This window comes from Crinia signifera, chromosome 12 (assembly GCF_055691185.1).
Source record: "Crinia signifera chromosome 12, ASM5569118v1, whole genome shotgun sequence".
NCBI lineage: Eukaryota > Metazoa > Chordata > Amphibia > Anura > Myobatrachidae > Crinia > Crinia signifera.
In genome coordinates this window covers 81479288-81495849 of record NC_139228.1, presented here as the reverse complement: position 1 = coordinate 81495849, position 16562 = coordinate 81479288, and positions in this window count along the sequence as shown.

Genomic DNA, 16562 nt, shown 5'->3' with positions numbered 1-16562 from the left:
CGGAAAGACACCCACCGGACCAAGTGCCCCCTCCTATTGATGGTCACCCTGATAGACCACGGAGGGCATCAACTTCCAGTGGTGACTCTGAGCCAGCCACTGATGATAAATACAAATTTCCCGTTAAAAAACCCTCTTCACAGGAAATAGAAGAATACATTCTAGAATTACAAGAAAGAGCAAAAGAATTAAAAGAATTAGAACAAAGGGAAACTAGAGTATCTGCCGATGGTTCCATAATTGACCAGAGCTCCCTAACAAAACCCAGAGTTACTAGAAAAGGCACCAACCTGGAAACCTCAGGTGATGCGCAATCAGACACAGAAGATTCTGCCTCTGGTGGCGCCGCCTGTTCCACGTTTGTGGGTCCCTTCATGACCATCGGAGAACAACTCTTAATAAAAGCCATGGACATTGAGGAATTAAATAAAATTATCAAACACTGCCCTAAACCTCATGTCAGCCCCACAGGCACCATAGCTTATTTAAAGAAGGCTTGTTCAGGCCGCAAATACACACATGATGACATTGTTCTAATCATTGAAAATGTCACAGATCACAATAGAAATTGGAACTGGAACAATGTCGCCACTATAGGTGAGTGTCCCGGAAAAATGAATACCAAGGATTATCCTCTAAATAATCCTGAAGGAATCAAAACCCTGTGGACCCAGATATCCACAGAAATGATCAGAGTATTTAAAACCAAATCCTCATTGCCCATTGCAGTGGCTTGTAAACAAAAATCCACTGAATCAGTTACTGAGTTTTGGAAAAGATTTAGAAAATGTTGGTCTGAGGAAGCAGGTCTCGACCCTGAAGGGATGGACACACTCCTCATATCCACATTTATTAACAATTTACATCCATCCATAGTTGTCACTGTCAAACAGAGTGTTTCCACTTGGACCTCTGATAAAATCCCACAATTCAGTGATCATTTGTATGAGAAAGAATCAGCTGGTTGTTTTGACATGAAGAAAACTGCAGTTTCCTCTACTCACAACTTCCAGAACAATAGTAAGGGTCCGCCCAATAGACAAAATAGGGGACCCCCACAAAGTAACAGGAGACCTTTTAGGCCTCCACAGAACCAAACCTTTCGTGCACCACCATACAACAGGGATTACAACAACACTGGCGCAGCTCATAAACAGACTACTTGTTTCAACTGTGGCCAGAACACACACTGGGCTAGAGATTGCCCTTTCCCTTCTCAGAAACCACAACAACCTTACACACCAAGACCCCAACAAGGGCTTTCCCGACAGGGTCCTACACCACCTCAAGAACACGTACGTTTCAGAGTTGACTGGACCGACCCTACCCATTGACGGGGCCCGGAGGAGGGTATCCCATCTTTTGTACAGTTCACTACTCACTGGGAAGATTCTCCCCTCATCACATTATATGTAGATGATAAGAAACTGTCCTTCCTAGTAGACAGTGGGGCCACTACCAGTGTTCTATGTTCCCTTAACTATGATGGTGAACTGCAAAAGACTACTCCTTCAATGGGAATCAACGGGATACCCACTGATACCTACCTGACCGACCCAGTTACCATACATTCTGACAAAGGCAGATACTTAGGACATCACCGGTTTAGAATCGTCCCAGAATGTCCTGTAAATTTACTTGGACGAGACTTATTTAGTAAATTTCACATCTCAATCACACCTTCCCCAAAAGGAAGTGGACTCCATGTCACATCACCTCATTTTCTTTTATCACAAGATTCCCTTGATCAGATTGATGAAAGAATTTGGGCCAAGGGCCCTCATGACACTGGCTTCATACCCTGTACACCATACAAAGCCAAGCTCAAACCAGATACACAACCCGTGTTCTGCAGACAATATCCACTCTCACCAGAAAAGATTGAAGGTCTTAGACCTATGATACATGACTTCCTCGAACAAGGCATACTCAGGTACATTGTCTCACCTTACTCGACACCCATCAACCCCGTTGCTAAGGCCGATGGCTCTGTTAGATTCGTACAAGACTTGAGAAAAGTAAATGATCTCATTGTTCCTATTGCACCCATAGTACCTGACATCAATTCACTCATCTCAGCCATCCCTGCAAACGCAGCTTTCTTTAGTGTCATAGACTTAAAAAATGCGTTTTTCAGTATTCCTATTGACACAGAGACCCAATTACTCTTTGCTTTTTCATTTGAAGGTAAACAATTAACGTGGTGTCGTTTACCCCAAGGCTATATTGACTCTCCCGTGGTCTATAGCATAGTCCTCCAAGCCACATTGGCTCCATGGCACCCCCCCCATAGTTCTGTCCTGCTACAGTATGCAGATGATCTGCTTCTCTGTAGTGTCACCGAGGAGGCCAGCCGGTTAGATGGAATTTCATTGTTAAACTGGTTAGCAGAATGTGGACACAAGGTGTCAAGAGCAAAATTGCAATGGTGTAAAACGCATGTCAATTACCTGGGTTTTGTACTCTCTGAGGGGGAAAGGAAAATCAGTCCACAACGCATACAGTCTGTATTGGGCCTGGTCACCCCAACTACCCAGAAGGATATGTTGTCTTTCTTGGGTATGGTAAATTACTGCAGACAGTGGATTTCTGATTGTTCCTACTATGATAATATCTTGAGACAATGCACACTCAAAGACAGACCCAAGGTTATACAATGGTCAGATGAAATGTATTCTGCATTTGAAAAGTTGAAAGAAATGTTAGTACAGAGTCCCGCGCTTGGTCTCCCGGACTATATGTTATCATTTCACTTGTTTGCAAGGGACACATGTACAACTATGGCGGGCGTACTAACCCAACTTCATGGAGGCAAAATGCGCCCAGTCGCATTCTTCTCAAAGGTAATGCCTGTCACTGTGCAGGGAATGCCAGCTTGTCTTCGAGCACTGGCTGCCTGTGCAATGGTTGTTGAGATGTCCACATCACTTACATTAGGACATCCCACTGTGTTACATACCACACATAATGTCCTCTCCATCCTCAAAGGTCTACACACACAACACATGTCTGCCCAAAGACTCAGCGGCTATGAAGTACTCCTACTAGGGAACCCTTCTCTCACTGTAAAATACGCAACAAACTCAGAAGGACCTGTCCCTGTACTAAACGCACTTTTAGGTCTTAAAGGACCTGACGACGAGGCGCCGCCTCAACATGACTGTACTCTGACAATTGACTCAGAAACTTCACCCAGACAAGACATGTCGACTGTGCCTATCCCCAATGCCGACATAATATTTGTTGACGGCTCCTGCAGCCGTCCCAATGACAACACGTACCAGGCAGGATATGCAGTGGTTAAACTTCCAAACACCACCCTTGAAGCAGAGACAATCCCCTTACAGTCAGCACAGGCTGCAGAACTCATTGCACTCACTCGAGCTTGTCACATTTACAAAGACAAACCTGTCACAATTTACACAGACTCCAAATACGCTTACGGAGTTGTTCATGATCATGGTATGATCTGGCAACGCCGAGGCTTCACTGGCGCTGATGGGAAAGGCATATCACATGCGCAACTCATCACAGATCTCTTACACGCAATTACATTACCATCTCAAATTGCCATCCTTCATTGTAAAGCACACACTGGAGGAAAGGATGACATCAGCAAAGGCAACGCTCTCGCTGATACCGCTGCTAAACGTGCTGCCACTACAGCAACATATAACCTCACTCTTGCTGTCATCTCGCCTCCTTCGTTAGATGATACATACCTACTGACAGAATTACAGGCTGCTGCCTCTAATTCAGATCTATCCGATTGGACATATCCAATACTGCAGAAGAATCCACGGACTGGATTAATCTGCAAAGAGGGGAAACCATGTATACCCCAAACCAGTGCATCATTGTTCATAGCACATTACCACGGAGTAGGACACCATAGTATAGTAACAACTACTTTACTCCTCTCCAATGATTTCTACATTACTAATGCCAAAGAACTTGTAAAACAGTACATCAGTAGATGTATAGTGTGTCTTAGAAACAACCCAAACAACCCAAATAAAGCAAGACACCAACATCTAGAATACCCAACCACACCATTCACACATCTTCAAATAGATTTTACACATATCAATAATGCAGGAAGACAGGAATATGCCCTGGTCATTGTCGACATGTTTTCCCGATGGCCGGAAGCATATCCCACTAAATCAGAAGATGCAAAAACAGTAGCCCGCATACTCACGCGAGAGATCATTCCGCGCTGGGGATGCCCGCTCCAAATCAATAGCGATAAAGGTCCAGCCTTCACAGCCAAAGTCACAGCAGAATTGGTCAAAGCTTTACAAATAGAATGGAAGTTTCACATTCCATATCATCCTCAAAGTTCCGGTATCGTGGAACGCATGAACCGTACTCTTAAAGATAAACTACGTAAAGCTACAGGAGGTACATTTGCAAAATGGAAACAAGTCCTTCCTATCGTATTGGCTGAAATTAGAATGACGCCACAAAAGACTCTAGATTACTCCCCCTTTGAAGTACTAATGGGCAGACCTTTCCCCACTCCCTGGGCAAGGAAACCTTTAGTTACCACAGAAGGAGACTTAGAAATAATAAGAGAAGAGTACGTCAGATCCCTAATACAGAAACTTAATGAAGTTGAACAAAATGTTATCTTTAAGAATCCTTCTCATCCACAGATACCCACTCACCCATTTAGGGTTGGAGACAAGGTCGTTGTAAAGATCCTACCCAGAAATAAGCATCCAGGAGACTTCACCTACGGTCCAGAAACAGAAGTGGTCGCGGTTACCAGGACGGCTGTCCTCACCGACGAAGGACCAACGTGGATCCATGCATCCAGAGTGAAGAAAATTCCACCTCCACCACACGTCAACACAGAGGTCGACACCGATCCCGAGACTGACACAGACGGGACGAGAGAGGTGCTAACGAGGGCAGACAGCCCTGACCTCCAACAGGACGAGGTAATAACGGGGGCCAGTGGCTCTGACCTCCAACCTGGAGAAGAACTGCCGGTTGGAAGTGACGAGGAATCAGAAATACAATATTCTGAAGCCGAGGACAACGACACAGGACATGATTCCCCCCACCTTAGCCCTAGCGACTTTACTCGGGCTTGTTCTTTATAACTGCTTTGCTGAAGTTGATATTACTCAGAATGATGGACGTTTTACCTTCTGGTATAATTCTTCTAGTACAACTGTCGCTACTTTTATATTTTCTTATTGTGATATTGTACTTTGTTCAAATAATCAAGGCGGCAACCAAGGAGAACCACCATTGCCATGGCTGTGTAATGTCCACCACGCACCACACGCAGTAAGTCACGTGTATATCTGTGTCACCAGCACTTACTGGGGAGATTCCTGCGACTCATGGAGGGCTGTTGGGTGGAACACTAGAGCAGATACCACTGTCTTTGAGAGCAGCCAAAACTGGGGATATCGCCCCGATGTTGGCCTCCAGAAATGGTCCCATGGTCGATCCTTACTAACCCGTATGTCCCTACGAAAAAAGGGCACTTGCAATAGCCAATTTATCATTAACATAGAAAACCCGGCCCCCGGCGATGCCGGACTGTATGTCATGGGTAAACATCAATCAGGAGAAAGCGGGGGCCCAAGGGGAAGATTCCATTTAAAGGACATGTATGATAACCCAGAATACACCGCCCTCAAAACCACTGTAAAACCTAAAACACCATCATCATTCTTTAAACCACATGTCACTACTTTTAATGAAATGTTAGCCATTAACAACCCCACTTACGAAGACACTATATCCATAGAAACTGGATTATCTGACGTAAATTATTGGCTAGAATGGATGAAATATAATGCACGTAAAGTTAATCAAACTGATTGTTATGTGTGTGGAAAATCCAGACCCCACTTGGGTACGGTGCCCATACACATACCTTCAGACCAAGATAAATGTTTCTTTAGCCTGTATACTGATACTATTGTAGAAGAAACTAAATGTGAACAATGGAAGAAAGAATATCCCATAATGGTAAAGAATACCAATCCTGGTAGTACCATAACCATTTATCCTGGTAATTATACATGTTATTACTCAAACAGCACTGCACAAAACACTGTAGATCTGAAATTGTTTCCTGATGGGTATTGTGCTGAACGAAGACATATCAGTGTACCCACCATGAAAAAATCATTAGGAGACATTTATTTTATTTGTGGAGACATGAGACTCAGGACAAAGCTGGATAATCCTTGGAAAGGAGAGTGTGCCCTGGCAAAGATCATTATGCCCATACACATTCTCCCAGCCGATTTGCCTGAGCCTCCTCCCACAGATAAACCTAACACAAACTCCAGAAACAAAAGAGAAGCTCCAAAGGAAAGCTTCGATCCACACATATACATAGACACTATTGGTGTTCCCCGGGGAGTTCCTAAAGAATTTAAGGCTCGTGATGAGGTCGCTGCCGGCTTCGAGTCCCTGTTTCCCCAGGTAACCATCAATAAAAATGTGAACTGGATAAATTACATATATTATAATCAACAGCGCTTCGTTAATGATACTAGGGACGCTTTGAAAGGTATTGCTGAACAGTTGGAAGCTACATCACAAATGACATTTCAGAATCGCATGGCTTTAGATATGATGCTTGCCGAGAAAGGAGGAACCTGTGTGTACATAGGTAAGGTTGATGGATGCTGTACTTATATCCCAGACAACACAGGTCCTAATGGGAAAACTACCCTAGCTATTAAACATCTAGAAGATTTATCCATCGAACTCAAGAAGAACTCAGGTGTCACGGACCCCTGGAGTAGCTGGTTTGGATGGTTAAATGATTGGAAACACGCACTAACACAAATAGGCATATTTATTCTCATTGTAATTATCGTACTTATGATAGTAGGATATTGTGTCTTTCCCATATGCAAGAAGATTGGTTCCAAGTACCTGGATAATGTAACACCTGCTATGTACACTGATCTCGCCAAAAGCCCTCCCTCACCAGAAGATTATGGTGAATATGTCAAAATTCACCGTACCAAACAAGATGCCATCTACAAGAATCAAATTGTCTAAAAAGGACATTGATTCTAAGAGGGGATTGAAGGGTTAATCAGCCATCTTGTTTCTCTGTCTTATAGTTTCTGTTCCTGCTTATCTCAAGTAGTTATGTTCTGGCTTGTTTCCAGTACTCGCTTGCTATCCCGTACTCTGTAACTTTCCTCAGAAACCGTACATTCTGTGATTTCTCATAACTTTGCTACACACTCCCCTACAAGGCGACGTATAAGCCAACAGATGCTGTTATTCCCCTACCTCTGCACCAAATATTAACCAATCATGTAATTGAACCAGCGCCGTATGTTATGTATAAATATGTTGTTTTGTCATAATTAAATCAGAGTTACACCTTGCATACGTGGTCTCTGTTATTGATCTGTATATACGGGGTTAACTCTCACGGAATTCTAAGAAGTAATCACATTGAGGTCAAAGGGTAATTATAGATGAGGACGAACCCCGATAACTAAGTGAGTATTGGGCAATTCTCCTTCAGCCGGTGAGGAGAACATTGCAGTAGTCGAGCCGTGAGATGACCAATGAGTGGATGATCAGCTTAGTTGCACTCTGTGAGAGAAAGGGCCTGATGCGAGCAATGTTGCATAACTGGAACCGGCAAGAATGGGCCAGGGCTTGAATGTGGGGTGCAAAGGAGAGGGAGGAGTCGAGAGTGACACCCAGGCAGCGGAGTTGGGGGGGGAGATGATGGTGTTGTTAACAGTGATAGAGATAGTAGTAGGGGGCATAGATCTGGGTGGGGGAAAAATAATAATAAGTTTGGTTTTGTCCATATTCAGCTTCAGAAATCGCTTAGACATCCAGGAGGAGGAGATGGCAGAGATGCAGTTGGAAACTTGAGAGAAAACAGTGGGGGACAGATCAGGAGAGGAGAGGTAGATTTGGGTGTCATCAGCATAGAGGTGATATTGGAAGCCAAAGGAGTTAATGAGTGCACCCAGAGAGGAGGTGTACAGGGAGAACAGAAGGGGACCAAGGACGGAACCCTGAGGGCAGAGACTGAGAAGGATAGAAGGTGGTGAGGTGGAGCCAGAGGCAGAGACTGAGAAGGAACGGTTGGAGAGGTAAGAGGAAAACCAGAGAGGCCAATGTTTTGGAGAGTGTGGAGGAGGAGAGGGTGATCCACAGTGTCAAAGGCAGCAGAGAGGTCCAAAGGATAAGCAGGGAGAAGTGACCCTTGGATTTGGCTGACAGCAGGTCATTGGTGACTTTCACTAGGGCAGTCTCAGTGGAATGAAGTGGGCGAAAGCCAGATTGAAGGGGATCAAGGATGGAGTGGTCAGACAGGTGGCTGGTGAGACGCCTGTAATCCAGCCGTTCTAGTATTTTAGAGGCAAATGGGAGAAGAGAGATAGGGCGGTAGCTTGTGGGAGATAAAGGGTCCAGGTTAGGTTTTTTAAGAATAGGCGAGACCAGAGCATGTTTGAAGGGTAAGGGAAAGATGCCAGTAGAAAGAGATAGGTTAAAGAGGTGAGCAAGGTGGGAGCAGCCAGTGGGGGAGAGGGAACTGAGGAGACTGGAGGGGAGAGGGTCCAAGGGACAGGTAGAGGGGGGAGAGGATGAGATGAGGGAGCGGACTTCCTCAGCTGTAATAGGGCAGAAGGATGACAGAGTGGGGTAGTCGGGTTATTTGTGCGGTGTGAAAGGGTATCATAGGGTCCGAGAATGGTTTTTAAAGTGCCAATCAAATACAAGGAAAGGTTTTCGGTTGAGACCGAACATAACAGCTGAGGCACTTTACACTCGGAAGTCAGTTCCAATATTGTTGTTATCTGACCTGGGTAGTGTCACTAAGCATTAAGAATAATTTGTACTTCCACTAACACCTTGCAGTTATAGGCTATCACCTTCCTTGCTGGTGATCAAAAGCAATTAGAGTGGCCTATGATCAATATTAGTCAAAACTTCATCCCCAGAATTAAGCATCACTTTTAAAATAGTTCCATTATTTTATTTGCAAAAGTGATCTAATACAATATCCTCCAGCAGGCAGGGAACATTCTGCTGTATGAACACTAGAGGGCAGCGATAACCATAAATGTCTATGTTAGTTACTGTGTTCTCATACTGCATTATTGGAACACTTTAAATAACTGGAGCTGCAATAAAAAATTTAAGACAAAGCTGTCCGATATATGTGGACTACATGCAGGTACCGCCAGTACCCTGCATTCAACATGTATTTTCTCCCCTTGCAAACATGGTTTGTCCAGATTAGTGCAGTAACTAGACATTTAGGTGCTTTGTGCCAGAAAGTGAATTGTTGCCCCCAACATACAGGTGAGCACCTAAACTGTAGGGGCGTGGCTTCATGGGGAAGGGATATGGTCACATAAAAGTACCGATAACGCCCACAGGAGTAGTGCCAGGGTTGCCTAATCTCCTGGATTGGCCGAAAGGGTCCCGGAATTCTGCACACCCCCCCCCCCACCCCCCCCCCAGAAAGGAGAGATTCTGCAGGATCCCCCACATCTACCCAGCCACGGCGTTAAATTACTGTGATTTGCTGTATTTTCGGGGGAGGGTCGGGGCTAAATATGGAAGTAGTCAATTTAGCTCCACCCTCTCCTGGAGGACACTCGAGTCGTGTGATTTGCAGTTCTGGGGCAGGGCTTGATGACGTCTACATCAGGCCCTGCCCCCCAAAGTGCTGGTGACAGGGGAGGGTTACATGCTTATTGCCAGGGATTTGTTACATGCTCTTTGCCAGGGGAGGGTTATATGCTAGTTGGCAGGGGAGTTACATGCTTGTTGCTAGAGAGAAAGTTAGAAGCTCAATGCTCGTTGCCAGTGGGGGGCGGGGTATGCATGCTCATTGCTAGGGGGGGGGATTTACATGCTTAGGAGGTGGGGCCTGGACACCATAGCTACTAATAATGGGATGTGCTACCTAACTGAGACTTAGTATTTACAACATAGGAACAGAGCAGAAGGTGCACCGTACACCATTTACATTTTTATATATAGTATATGAGGTTCTTGGCATAGTATTGGCCAACAGTATGAGCCTGCCCACCACTTGTCAAGGTGACCTCATTGGACAGGTCCCTAGCATTGTGGCACCCCCAAACTGCCCCATCCAGACCATCCCAGTGCACCACACAAATGAAAAAGATAAAGTTGAGTGTAAGTGTTGAAATATAAAAAGGAGTGACCTATCAGAGTGTTAGTACCAAGTGCAGGATCAGTGTTAGCTATGTTTTCACTTTGCTAACACTGATCCTGCTCTTCACTTTATTGTCAATGATATTGTTATTGTGCACATTGTTCTCATGTGTACCCAGCATTAGTGCCTCAGCACTCCTGTAAATACTCGTCTCTTCCCATATATATGGAATGCAGACACAGAAGTATTTCTTTACCACTCCAGTAAATGACAGACCTTAAAAATACACAAGCCATCAATCCGCACTAAAGCCCCATAGACACTAGACCAGTGGTCTCCAACCTTTTTCGGGGTGCGAGCTACTCGCGGCAAACTGAACCACCCGAAGAGCTACTAAAATTAAAAAATCTGCCTAATAACCAAATAATGCCCTTTACACATTATGCCACACACTGTAATGGCCCTGACACACTATGCCGCATACATAACTGTGCGCGCCAAAAATTGGTGTAGCCACATAGGGTGCATCCAATGAAAATGGGGTGATACACATTTGCCCCCAATAGTGCAATGCCATATACACATATGCCCAAATAGTGCCAGATACACATTTGCCCCCAATAGTGCCAGATACACATATGCTCCCGCGGTGCCAGGTATGCCCCCACAGTGCCAGAAAAAAGAATACCCCCACAGTGCCATCTGTGCCCCTATGGTGCCGGATATGCCCCCACAGTGCCAGCAAGTAGTATGCCCCCACAGTGCCAACAAGTAGTATGCCCCCAGTGCCAGCAAGTAGTACAGTATGCCCCCACAGTGCCAACAAGTAGTATGCCCCCAGTGCCAACAAGTAGTATGCCCCCAGTGCCAACAAGTAGTATGCCCCCACAGTGCCAACAAGTAGTATGCCCCCACAGTGCCAACACGTAGTATGCTCCCAGTGCCAGCAAGTAGTATGCCCCCACAGTGCCAGCAAGTAATACAGTATGCCCCAGTGCCAACAAGTAGTATGCCCCCAGTGCCAACAAGTAGTATGCCCCCAGTGCCAACAAGTAGTATGCCCCCAGTGCCAACAAGTAGTATGCCCCCAGTGCCAACAAGTAGTATGCCCCCAGTGCCAACAAGTAGTACAGTATGCCCCCACAGTGCCAACAAGTAGTATGCCCCCAGTGCCAACAAGTAGTATGCCCCCAGTGGCAACAAGTAGTATGCCCCCACAGTGCCAACAAGTAGTATGCCCCCACAGTGCCAACACGTAGTATGCTCCCAGTGCCAGCAAGTAGTATGCCCCCACAGTGCCAGCAAGTAATACAGTATGCCCCAGTGCCAACAAGTAGTATGCCCCCAGTGCCAACAAGTAGTATGCCCCCAGTGCCAACAAGTAGTATGCCCCCAGTGCCAACAAGTAGTATGCCCCCAGTGCCAACAAGTAGTATGCCCCCACAGTGCCAACAAGTAGTATGCCCCCACAGTGCCAGCAAGTAATACAGTATGCCCCCAGTGCCAACAAGTAGTATGCCGGCAGTGCCAACAAGTAGTATGCCCCCAGTGCCAACAAGTAGTATGCCCCCAGTGCCAACAAGTAGTAGGCCCCAAGTGCCAACAAGTAGTATGCCCCCAGTGCCAACAAGTAATATGCCCCCACAGTTCCAGCAAGTGGTATGCACACACTCTCACACACAGCACACACACACACACAGCACACTCACACAGCACACTCACACACACACACAGCACACTCACCATTGTGTCCGGTGTCGTCCTGCAGTGACTGTCAGTGTCTCCGCTGCCGCAGCTTCTCCTCTTCTCGGGGAAGGTGAGCACAGCGCACAACGTACATCTCTCCTACCCTTCACTTCCTTGTGACTGGGCCGTCCGTCGGCGTCAATCAAAGCTCGCGGGCCGGCTCCTGATTGGCTGCCGACCCGCGAGCTCTGATTGGCGGATAGGCGGCCAAGTGACAGGGATGCTCAGTGAGGGGAGGGATAGACGCGCAATGCGCTGCGCTCTCCTCCCCTCCCCTCCGGCTCATACTATCGTCAGCGCAGGCGGCCGCGGCAGGGAGACAGGCGGGCGGGCGGGCAGCAGAGTGGTCGAGCCACCCGATTCGCTGCCGCGAGCTACCGGTAGCTCGCGAGCGACGGGTTGGCGACCACTGCACTAGACGATATATGCATAGCTACCTACCCTCCTGCATTCTGCAGGAGACTCCCTGACATAGCAGCAATCTCCCTCTCTCCCTCATTAGTCTAGCAATCTACCTCATGTCACCTAGCCCACATTACACTGTTACATCATAGCTACCTCCCCTCCTGCATTCTGCAGGAGACTCCCTGACATAGCAGCGATCTCCCTCACTCCCTCATTAGTCTAGCAATCTCCCTCATGTCACCTAGCTCACATTACACTGTTACATCATAGCTACCTACCCTCCTGCATTCTGCAGGAGACTCCCTGACATAGCAGCAATCTCCCTCTCTCCCTCATTAGTCTAGCAATCTCCCTCATGTCACCTAGCCCACATTACACGGTTACATCATAGTTACCTCCCCTCCTGCATTCTGCAGGAGACTCCCTGACATAGCAGCAATCTCCCTCTCTCCCTCATTGGTCTAGCAATCTCCCTCATGTCACCTAGCCTACATTACACTGTTACACCATAGTTACCTCCCCTCCTGCATTCTGCAGGAGACTCCCTGACATAGCAGCAATCTCCCTCTCTCCCTCATTAGTCTAGCAATCTCCCTCATGTCACCTAGCCTACATTACACTGTTACACCATAGTTACCTCCCCTCCTGCATTCTGCAGGAGACTCCCTGACATAGCAGAAATCTCCCTCTCTCCCTCATTAGTCTAGCAATCTCCCTCATGTCACCTAGCCCACATTACACTGTTACATCATAGCTACCTACCCTCCTGCATTCTACAGGAGACTCCCTGACATAGCAGCAATCTCCCTCTCTCCCTCATTAGTCTAACAATCTCCCTCATGTCACCTAGCCCACATTACACTGTTACATCATAGTTACCTCCCCTCCTGCATTCTGCAGGAGACTCCCTGACATAGCAGCAATCTCCCTCTCTCCCTCATTAGTCTAGCAATCTCCCTCATGTCACCTAGCCCACATTACACTGTTACATCATAGTTACCTCCCCTCATGCATTCTGCAGGAGACTCCCTGACATAGCAGCAATCTCCCTCTCTCCCTCATTAGTCTAGCAATCTCCCTCATGTCACCTAGCACACATTACACTGTTACATCATAGTTACCTCCCATCCTGCATTCTGCAGGAGACTCCCTGACATAGCAGCAATCTCCCTCTCTCCCTCATTAGTCTAGCAATCTCCCTCATGTCACCTAGCCCACATTACACTGTTACATCATAGTTACCTCCCCTCCTGCATTCTGCAGGAGACTCCCTGACATAGCAGCAATCTCCCTCTCTCCCTCATTAGTCTAGCAATCTCCCTCATGTCACCTAGCCCACATTACACTGTTACACCATAGTTAGCACCCCTCCTGCATTCTGCAGGAGACTCCCTGACATAGCAGCAATCTCCCTCTATCCCTCATTAGTCTAGCAATCTCCCTCATGTCACCTAGCCCACATTACACTGTTACATCATAGTTACCTCCCCTCCTGCATTCTGCAGGAGACTCCCTGACATAGCAGCAATCTCCCTCTCTCCCTCATTAGTCTAGCAATCTCCCTCATGTCACCTAGCCCACATTACACTGTTACATCATAGCTACCTACCCTCCTGCATTCTGCAGGAGACTCCCTGACATAGCAGCAATCTCCCTCATTAGTCTAGCAATCTCCCTCATGTCACCTAGCACACATTACACTGTTACATCATAGTTACCTCCCATCCTGCATTCTGCAGGAGACTCCCTGACATAGCAGCAATCTCCCTCTCTCCCTCATTAGTCTAGCAATCTCCCTCATGTCACCTAGCCCACATTACACTGTTACATCATAGTTACCTCCCCTCCTGCATTCTGCAGGAGACTCCCTGACATAGCAGCAATCTCCCTCTCTCCCTCATTAGTCTAGCAATCTCCCTCATGTCACCTAGCCCACATTACACTGTTACATCATAGCTACCTACCCTCCTGCATTCTGCAGGAGACTCCCTGACATAGCAGCAATCTCCCTCATTAGTCTAGCAATCTCCCTCATGTCACCTAGCCCACATTACACGGTTACATCATAGCTACCTCCCCTCCTGCATTCTGCAGGAGACTCCCTGACATAGCAGAAATCTCCCTCTCTCCCTCATTAGTCTAGCAATCTCCCTCATGTCACCTAGCCCACATTACACTGTTACATCATAGCTACCTACCCTCCTGCATTCTACAGGAGACTCCCTGACATAGCAGCAATCTCCCTCTCTCCCTCATTAGTCTAGCAATCTCCCTCATGTCACCTAGCCCACATTACACTGTTACATCATAGTTACCTCCCCTCCTGCATTCTGCAGGAGACTCCCTGACATAGCAGCAATCTCCCTCTCTCCCTCATTAGTCTAGCAATCTCCCTCATGTCACCTAGCCCACATTACACTGTTACATCATAGTTACCTCCCCTCATGCATTCTGCAGGAGACTCCCTGACATAGCAGCAATCTCCCTCTCTCCCTCATTAGTCTAGCAATCTCCCTCATGTCACCTAGCACACATTACACTGTTACATCATAGTTACCTCCCCTCCTGCATTCTGCAGGAGACTCCCTGACATAGCAGAAATCTCCCTCTCTCCCTCATTAGTCTAGCAATCTCCCTCATGTCACCTAGCCCACATTACACGGTTACATCATAGTTACCTCCCCTCCTGCATTCTGCAGGAGACTCCCTGACATAGCAGCAATCTCCCTCTCTCCCTCATTAGTCTAGCAATCTCCCTCATGTCACCTAGCCCACATTACACTGTTACATCATAGCTACCTCCCCTCCTGCATTCTACAGGAGACTCCCTGACATAGCAGCAATCTCCCTCATTAGTCTAGCAATCTCCCTCATGTCACCTAGCCCACATTACACTGTTACATCATAGCTACCTCCCCTCCTGCATTCTGCAGGAGACTCCCTGACATAGCAGAAATCTCCCTCTCTCCCTCATTAGTCTAGCAATCTCCCTCATGTCACCTAGCCCCCATTACACTGTTACATCAGAGTTACCTCCCCTCCTGCATTCTGCAGGAGACTCCCTGACATAGCAGCAATCTCCCTCTCTCCCTCATTAGTCTAGCAATCTCCCTCATGTCACCTAGCCCACATTACACTGTTACATCATAGCTACCTCCCCTCCTGCATTCTACAGGAGACTCCCTGACATAGCAGCAATCTCCCTCATTAGTCTAGCAATCTCCCTCATGTCACCTAGCCCACATTACACTGTTACATCATAGCTACCTCCCCTCCTGCATTCTGCAGGAGACTCCCTGACATAGCAGCAATCTCCCTCTCTCCCTCATTAGTCTAGCAATCTCCCTCATGTCACCTAGCCCCCATTACACTGTTACATCATAGTTACCTCCCCTCCTGCATTCTGCAGGAGACTCCCTGACATAGCAGCAATCTCCCTCTCTCCCTCATTAGTCTAGCAATCTCCCTCATGTCACCTAGCCCACATTACACTGTTACATCATAGTTACCTCCCCTCCTGCATTCTGCAGGAGACTCCCTGACATAGCAGCAATCTCCCTCTCTCCCTCATTAGTCTAGCAATCTCCCTCATGTCACCTAGCCCACATTACACTGTTACATCATAGTTACCTCCCCTCCTGCATTCTGCAGGAGACTCCCTGACATAGCAGCAATCTCCCTCTCTCCCTCATTAGTCTAGCAATCTCCCTCATGTCACCTAGCCCACATTAAAATGTTACATCATAGTTGCCTCCCCTCCTGCATTCTGCAGGAGACTCCCTGAAATAACAGCAATCTCCCTCTCTCCCTCATTAGTCTAGCAATCTCCCTCATGTCACCTAGCCCACATTACACTGTTACATCATAGTTACCTCCCCTCCTGCATTCTGCAGGAGACTCCCTGACATAGCAGCAATCTCCCTCTCTCCCTCATTAGTCTAGCAATCTCCCTCATGTCACCTAGCCCACATTACACTGTTACATCATAGTTACCTCCCCTCCTGCATTCTGCAGGAGACTCCCTGACATAGCAGCAATCTCCCTCTCTCCCTCATTAGTCTAGCAATCTACCTCATGTCACCTAGCCCACATTACACTGTTACATCATAGTTACCTCCCCTCCTGCATTCTGCAGGAGACTCCCTGACATAGCAGCAATCTCCCTCTCTCCCTCATTAGTCTAGCAATCTCCCTCATGTCACCTAGCCCACATTACACTGTTACATCATAGTTACCTCCCCTCCTGCATTCTGCAGGA